Here is an 8,912-nt window from a genome sequence, read left to right as displayed (position 1 = left end):
TTTAAAAACTGCATAGCCATTCTCTGTACACATCACATCTGAGATATAAAGTGCAGTGAGATGGTACCATCAATAACCAAAATGTTATGGGGTTTTTTTGGGGGGGTAGGAATTGGGGAGGAGGGCAAATAAGATGGGCAATTTTGATAAGTGAAAGCAAATAAAACCTCTCAAAGGCAGTTTTGATATAGCTTTATCTAGCAGTGATGGCCAGACTTGGCCCTCCAGCTGTTTTGGGGCTACAACTCCCATCATCCCTAGCTAACAGGACCAGTGGTCAGGGATGATGGGAATTGTAGTCCCAAAACAGCTGGAGGGCCAAGTTTGGCCATCACTGAATTCTATAGCATCTATTGTTTGAAAATATCTACAAGGAACTTTTCCTCATTAACCATTTTCATTCGCTTTCTTGAAGGAAAGGTTTAGAATTAGTCACTCTTAAATCTTCAACACGATTTTACCGTTTTCTGTATAATCAATGGAATCTGTTCAAATTTATTTTATTCATTGTTATTGTATTATTACGTCTCTTAAAAAGAACCTTAAAAATGCAAAGTGTCAAATCGCACAATATATTTTAATGGAAGAGGATTTGTGGGCAGGTTCTTATTGCTTTCACTTCTGCTCTAACTGATTGTCACATTTATGGCCGCAGAAGTAATTGGCCAGAGGTTTGCAGTTCCCCAGTGAGAAAATTGCCTTGCATCCCTAGGCAGTTTTGTTTAAATGGGATCTTCCAGATCCCAAGGCCCCTTGCAACATGCAGTTCTTCAACTCTTGAGTTTTGATTTATTTCTCCAAAGAGTAATTCCCCAACAAGGCTGATATATGTGTAGTTTTAAGAGATACGGTAACAGCTTCTTCCTGTTCCCAAACAACTAAGTTTCTCTCTTCTTTCCTCTGCCTCCATATGCAGTCCAGAGTCAGGTTGCAAATAATATAGCTGGTTCTCTGTTTCGAATCTTCATGTGCTTGTCTGGTGCCAGGTTATGGAAACTGTCTCCAAGGAAGCTACATCCTGTTCTCCTTATCATGGCATCCTCAGCCTACAAGTAAATGGGCAAAGAATAATACCAAATGGTATTATAGTGAGATGTGAACATACCTCTCTATGGTCCTCCAGATATTGTTGGACTATATAACTGTCATCATCCTTGACAAAGGCCCATTTTGGCTGGAGCTGATGGAAGTTGGAGTTCAACATCTAGACTCCACTTTTAACATTTAATAACTATTTATATAAATAGACAAATTACCATTTATCTGCAGCTTTTCAGGGTATTATTTCTAGGTAGTCAGTCTCCAAATTTACAAAGCTTCCTAAACTTTTAAAACTTTCTGGAAGTGTATTGAAGCTTTTTTGGGTTTTTTTCCATTGGATCTTCCATTCCAGCTCACACCAGATCAATCCTTTCTAAACCTCCTATTGACATTTTCGCTGCTGGGATCTCACTCCATTTTTCAACTGGGCCATAATTAGCGGTGTAGGTTTAAAAGCACTGTTACCAAATGATGGGCAAATGGTTATCAGTCTTCTTATTGACAAATCCCATGTTGCCTGTGGTTTAACCCTTCACAAACTTAATCTAAAGGTGCAGCTGACTCCTATTTGCAAAAGATGCAGGTATGATGTAGGCAGAAAAGCATAAAATCTTCATAGCATCATAGGATTGCGGAGCTGGAAGGGACCCCAAGGGTCATCTAGTCCAACGATTTTAGTAGTCATATCAACATTAAATGCCTTCATCAGGAGCTAAGCAACATTGACCTGCTCACCAGGTCATTGACCCTTGCTTCAGAGGACAACATGAGGACATTTTCATTATGATGACGTTCAAGCCGCTCAGAGAGTTTCTCGGGTCTTTTGTTCTTGTTTCTGTCATGCATTTTGTGTTGTGTTTTTTTATATTGTATTTCATATTGTAAAGTGCGCTGAGTTCTACAGATGAAGGGTAGTATGCAAACTTAATAAATATTAAATAAATAAATAAATAATAATAATAATAAGAAGAAGAAGAAGAAGAAGAAGAAGCATATAAACAGTCTAAGTAACCAAACAAATTGAAAAGTAGCAGCCCAGAATCTAGCACCCTGACATTGGAACTCTAGATTCCCCACTTCTGTTAAATTCTGTATGTCCTAAGCATTTTTATCCGGCAGTGAAAGTTCATCAAAATACATGAGATTTTGATACATCAAGGGTTGATAGGACTACTTGCATCCTTTTAAATATATATTTATTTTGGACTCTATATAGGACTTTATATAGGACTCTATATATCATTTTATAGAGGACCTGCACTAGCTGCCTATTAAACACTGAAACAGTTTTGAGATCCTGTTGCATACAAAGCCTATAACAACTTTAAACTCTGAACACGAGTTCATTAGTGCCAGCAGTGAAAAAGCCCACCTCCATGATACCACAAATCGATAACCATCAGAGTTGGAAAGGCCCCCAAGGGTCATCGAGACCAACCCCTTGTAATGCAGGAATCTCAAAGAACCTGTTCTCCCAAGTTTTATAATTCTATGCAAGACTATCTTCCTCTCCACTGCCTGGAAGGATACTGAGATCAACCAATGGAAACCAGTTAGTTTTGTGATGGCCTGATGGTTATCTCTTAACTTGCCATCACCAACTAACAATATTTTATCTCCTAGGTGGCGAGTTCCACACCCCCATCGTTCTGCCCAGACACTGAGGTCCAGCTTCGAGGGCCTTCTGGCGGTTCCCACACTGCGAGAAGCCAAGTTACAGGGAACCAGACAGAGGGCCTTCTCGGTAGTGGCACCCGCCCTGTGGAACGCCCTCCAATCAGATGTCAAGGAAATAAACAACTTTCTGAATTTTAGAAGACATCTGAAGGCAGCCCTGTTTAGGGAGGTTTTTAATGTTTCATGTTTTATTGTGTTTTTAATATTCTGTTACGTGGGTGGCACTGTGATTTAAATCACTGTGCAGCTTGGACTTGGCGATCAGCACTTCAAGAACTCGTGATGGGGTGAGCTCCCATTGTTTGGTCCCAGCTTCTGCCAACCCAGCAGTTCAAAAGCACAAAGTGCAATTTGATAAATAGGTACCACTCCAGCAGGTAGATAAATGGCGTTTCCATGTGCTGCTCTGGCTTCATCAGAATTGGCTTAGTCATGCTGGCCACATGACCTGGGAAAATGGCGGCTCCCTTGGCATGCAAAGTGAGATGAGCGCCACAACCCCATAGTCGTTTGCGACTGGACTTAACTGTCAAGGGTACCTTTACCTTTACCTTTAATATTCTGTTGGGAGCTGTCCAGAGTGGCTGGAGAGGCCCGGCAAGATGGGTGGGGTATAAGATAATAATAATAATAATAATAATAATAATAATAATAATAATAATAATAATAATTCCACCCTGTTGACAACATAGAATCATAAAATCATAAAATTTGCAGAGTTGGAAGGGTTATGCTGCATGGTTTTTTAGTGCTTTGCATTTAAATTTTAGTTCAGAATATATTTTGTTTAGTTTAATACTGCTTCATGCAGAAATGTGGTAGAATGGACTTACAGGTGAACACATGGAAAGGTGGTACATTACAGAGCTATATTGATGAGTCCGTCCCAAGTTATTAGTTCATAGAATCATATAGTTGGCTAATGCAGAAAACAATGCACAATCCGAATGCACATTCAAATACTTGTTCATCTGCAAGGTGGCATTTCTGTCATTGAGAGCTTCATAATAAATCAATTGCTCTCAAAAATGTAAATTAGACAAAGAAGCCTTGGAAAAAATTCTGTGTTTATATTAATTACCTGATTAGGCAGCAGTGAACGGTTGTCTCCCACCTCAGCTGTGTTTGGAACGTTTTTTGTCACTTTCATGCCAAAAGAACAGAAACTATTAACATTCTGTGTTATTCTAGTTAGCCCTGCTGATAAGGTCTGCTAAGGTTGTTTCCACATGTGAGGCTTGAGTCAGCCTTGTTTTATATCAGCTGTAGGCTGGATTAGATGGGATGGATAGATGGTTTTATTTCCATTCCCTAGCTTCATTAACAGCGTTCAGATGTGATGTAAAGAGTATGAAAATCGAAATTTTGGGAAGGGATTCAAGATTATGGTGGGTTTCAAAGGCAGCTCTGTATAGGTGTCAGGGACTGGGCAGAGGACAAATGGTGGAGACTGCCTCTCTAGCCTGACCCTTCCAGAGAAGAAGAAGACAGTTCAGAATTACAACAGGGGTTTGAGGGAAGTCACAGCTCAGAGGAAGATGAGGGGGGAAGTTAGGAAGTAATGGGAGAGGAGGAGGAGGCAGAGCTGGAGCAGCTGGCTGACATGTTGTCACTGGAAAGCATTCTAGACCCACCATCTCCCAGAACCCAGCAAGCCTTAAAAGTAGGAGATCAAAGGGCTCAGAAGCAAAAGGCCCTCAGCGCCACCTGTAGAAGAGATGATGAATGAGGAAGTGGGAGAGAGGGGGGATTTACTCTGGACAACACCATTATTCCAAGAAGCTGCATTCTCAAGCCTATCTCTGTAAATATTGAAGAAAAGCAGATGTTAAGGACTTTTCCTTTTCTTATCCCTTCATGGCAACCTGCCATGGGGGTTGGCTCCTCTGCCGTCTGACAATACGGAAGTTTTTAATGTTTGATGTTTGACAGTGTTTGGTGTTTTAGTTTGCTCAAAGCCACCCAGAATGGCTGGGGAAACCCAGTCAGATGGGTGGCATAAAATAAATCGTCATTATCACCATCATCATAGCTCAGTGAAACAGCAACAACTTTGCATCCTAGGTAGGAATGAGAATTGTCCTCTGTCTGGAACAATAGAGACGGTGTTGTAAATCAGTATATACAATACTGAGCTAAATGGCCCGATGAATGATTCCGTATAAGGCAGCTTCCTTGATTCCTAAATGTGTTTCAGAGGGTCACCTATGAAAAAAAACTGGTTAATAAAGGGCTGTTCTAAGGGCTGTTCTTTAGATATGGTGTTGCCTGCGGTATCTTTCCTGACCTTATTGAAAACAGATATTGGTATGTTGGAATCTACTGTAGAATTATGCCCTGAACAGGCACTTTTATCCTGTTATCTCTATCTCTTCCAGGTTGCTGAGAGATAGAACCAGCAACCCAATTTCTCTGGAGAAATTTGATTTCTGTAAATTCTGATATTATCCAATTTGATCTGCACCTCCCAGACTAAGGTGTGGATAAGGAATGTAGCCATCTATCAGAGGCCATATTTTTCCAGGTGTCAAGGTTTCAAACCTTATCAAAATATAGTTAAAATATATATTTGGAGATAAAAGAGGATAGATAAAAGGTTCAAAACACATAGCTTCCCTCTTAGGCATATTGACAATGAACACATTCAGGGAAGTTTTGCAGGTTGCAAGGCAATGAGGAGAGACAGCACTTCGTTTGAGTCTCTAGACTGTGGTGAGATGAACAAACCTTCTTGCATGAGAAGCTCAACAGGGCTGTTTGATTTGCTCATGGCTCTTTGCATGCAAACTGGGGTTGGGGGAAGCATCCTGACATTTCTCTATTGCAAAATTTGGCACAGACAGGTTGGAACCAGCTAGTTGGGTGATGCTGCCTCCAGATTTCAGGTTTCCTGGGGAATGTGCTCATTACCCTTCAGCCATTGGCTGTCTTAACTGGTAGAGGTGTACAGCCATTGCCTATTGTCATGAATGAGCCGGCCCCCAGCGAAGCGTTGCAGCCCAATCCCAGGGAAGGTTTGCAACCAGCTAGAGCAGCTAGAGCAAACTACTCACCCAACTCAAACCGCCTGCCCTGCCAGAACCATGGAAGGTGCCTGAGGACCATGGAGATGGAAGGTAGCCTTGTACATGAGAATCTTCTTTTCAGCTTCTATCCCATTAACTAATATGGGGAAGTTACTTATTAGTTTTGTACCCCATCATTCTTCTGAAGAACTCAGGGCAGGAAACATGTAATTGCCCCACTTACCCTTGAAACAGATTTGAAAGGTATATTTCAGTGAAAGATAAAGCTTGGCTGAATGCTATTCAATCAGCTTCATGATTCAGCAGGATTTGAATCCAGGTTTTTCTGGTCCCAGACCGACCATATCATTAAAATTACTCATGATCACTACCTTTTTGATGTTTTCAAACTAGTTTTCCTATTTGTTTTGTCAGAGACAAAATGTGGGGAAAAATAAGGAAACCTTCCATAAAAGCTGATTTTACTAATTTGTGTGAATAAATGATGAAGAATAAAATGTCATTTATATCTCATTAACTTTGCTTACACATTGCCTTGGAAACCAGATAGACATTTCAGGTGATAAATTATCTGTAACAAGAAAGGGCAACATACTTTCCCTTGAGTCGCTAATCACCATGAATTTCTCTGCTATTCAGTGCAAATCCTTTATTAAGAAGAATGTATTTTGCATTAATGTGGGTTAAATTTGATCTCATAGAAAATCAATTGCAATTTAGAACTTGGTTTAAATTTACAAGTCAGATGCAAACGTCTCTACAATAAATGTATACCAATATGTGCATGTGTGCATTTCAGAGAGTAGGCTGGATGAGTCAACATGGCTTCCACTCTCAAAACCACTTGCAGTTAACTTTGAAAACCAATGTACAAGATTAGGCGAAGTGGTTTTGAGCACGTCTTCACCTCTGTAGATTTTACTCATCTTTACTTTCCCTTTTTGAACTCAGGAAAATAACTCAGGAAAATAACAGCATTTGAAGAGTCCTACTAGATCAAAATAAGGGACGCGGGTGGCGCTGTGGGTTAAACCACAGAGCCTAGGACTTGCTGATCATAAGGTTGACAGTTCGAATCCCCGCAACGGGGTGAGCTCCTGTTGCTTGGTCCCTGCTCCTGCCAACTTAGCAGTTCAAAAGCACATCAAAGTGCAAGTAGATAAATAGGTACCACTCCGGCGGGAAGGTAAACGGCATTTCTGTGTGCTGCTCTGGTTCACCAGAAGCGGCTTAGTCATGCTGGCCACATGACCCCAAAGCTGTATGCCAGCTCCCTCGGCCAATAAAGCAAGATGAGCACCCCAACCCCAGAGTCGGCCACGACTGGACCTAATGGTCAGGGGTCCCTTTATCTTTACTAGATCAAAGCTCCATCTAGTCAAGTATCCTATTCTCATAGGGGCCAGCCAGATGCCTATGGGAAGCTCACTAAGAGGACCTGAGTCAGAGACTGTTCCCACTTATGATTCCCAGAAATGAGATAGAGAGGCATACTGTCTTATGATTCCCAGAAATGAGATAGAGAGGCATACTGTCCTTGACAGTGGACACAGAGCATAGCCATCATGGCTAGCAGCCACGAATAGCCTTATTTTCAATGAATTTGACTAATTCACTTGTAAAGCCATCTAAGTTGGTGGCCAGCACTACATCATGTGAAAACAAATTCCATAGTTTAACTCTGTGCTGGGGAAAACTACCTACTTTTGTCTGTCCCGAACTTTCCAATATTCAGCTTTGTTGGTTGGTCCCGGGTTCTAGCAGAATGAGAGAGGGAGAAAAGCACACCATGACCTCATACAGTGCTATTTTTCCCTCTAGAAAAAGTGGTTCTGGAACTCACCATGAAGACTCCCTTGTTCTTTTATAATGGCAATGCCACTCGCCTGAGAGGTGCCAGAACCTGGTGAATTCCGGCTGCAAAAAACCCCTGGGACTCTCATATGTCATAACCTTTCCTTCTAGAAAAGATTCCTTATTATGCTGTATTCTCTTGATCAATTTGGTTGCCCCTTTCTGAACTTTTCCCAGGGCCACAGCAATCCAGAGCAGGACTTTTAGTGTGGCTGCTACTATTCTGTGGAATAGCATTCCTGCTGAGATACTGTCTTCACTTCTTAAAAACCATTGAAGACATTTTTGTTCTGTTTGGATAAATGGATCTCTGCCATAGGTATCTATTTTGTATTGTTTAAAAAAGGTAAACGTAAAGGGACCCCTGACCATTAGGTCCAGTCATGAACAACTCTGGGGTTGTGGCGCTCATCTTGCTTTATTGGCCGAGGGAGCCGGCGTACAGCTTCTGGGTCATGTGGCCAGCATGACTAAGCTGCTTCTGGCGAACCAGAGCAGCACACGGAAATGCCGTTTACCTTCCCGCTGGAGTGGTACCTATTTATCTACTTGCACTTTGACGTCTTTCGAACTGCTAGGTTGGCAGGAGAAGGGACCTTAGTTTTGTTTTAAATTGGCTGGGTTTGTTCGTTTTTAGTTTTTAGCTGTTTTAAGCAGGGTGTGTGTTATAAATTGCCTTGAAACTGCTGTGTAAAAAGCGATCAATATATTAATGTTGATGGTGCTCATCATCTACAATATCCTTTTTGAGGAGATGTGACTAAAGCTGTGTGCAGAATTCCAAGTGTTATTGCACCATAGTTCTGTGTAGCAGCCTTATGATATTGACAATTTTATTTTCAATCCTTTCCCTATGACACTTAGCACCCAAATACTCAGTCTTGATTCTGAATGCCATTGGTAAGAATGCAATGACTAACTATAAAAAGAATTTACAGAACACCAGGCTCATTCTTAAGAGTGCCTTTCAGAGCCTGCACCCAAATGACACTTGCATGTGCCCATAGAAGCCAGACATCCCAGGTAATGAAAGCAATGACTCAATTACGAGAGGAAGTAGCTACAGACATTTCAGTTTTCAGTTGCAGCCATTGTCATGACTCCGATCAGCAGAAAGGCTCAGGATAAGTTCCAAAGGCAGCTTTAAGCTTTTAGGATTTACCTAATCTTTGTAACAAGTTGGCTGGAAAATTAATACAAAGAACAGGCATATTCATGCTTATGTAAGAGTTGCATTAATTAAATTAGATTTGCTGGACTTGATGATGAGGCCAAGAACCTGGAAACAGCTGTTATACTCTCGATGTAAACTCC

The 8,912-nt window shown here is 41.2% G+C and overlaps 1 long non-coding RNA gene across 1 annotated transcript; it reads right to left on the bottom strand.

The window, feature by feature from the left end:
- Positions 1-624: 624 nt before the first annotated feature.
- On the bottom strand, positions 625-7,501 carry LOC307217295. The gene is made up of 3 exons (XR_013839539.1): positions 7,445-7,501; positions 3,800-3,861; positions 625-1,046 (listed from the first exon to the last, which is right to left on the bottom strand). It is a non-coding gene; the product is annotated as an uncharacterized lncRNA (long non-coding RNA).
- Between the last annotated feature and the right edge of the window lie 1,411 nt (positions 7,502-8,912).

This window comes from Podarcis cretensis, assembly GCF_951804945.1.
Source record: "Podarcis cretensis genome assembly, chromosome: 5".
In the NCBI taxonomy this organism is placed as follows: domain Eukaryota; kingdom Metazoa; phylum Chordata; class Lepidosauria; order Squamata; family Lacertidae; genus Podarcis; species Podarcis cretensis.
This window is presented reverse-complemented; position numbering and strand designations above follow the sequence as displayed.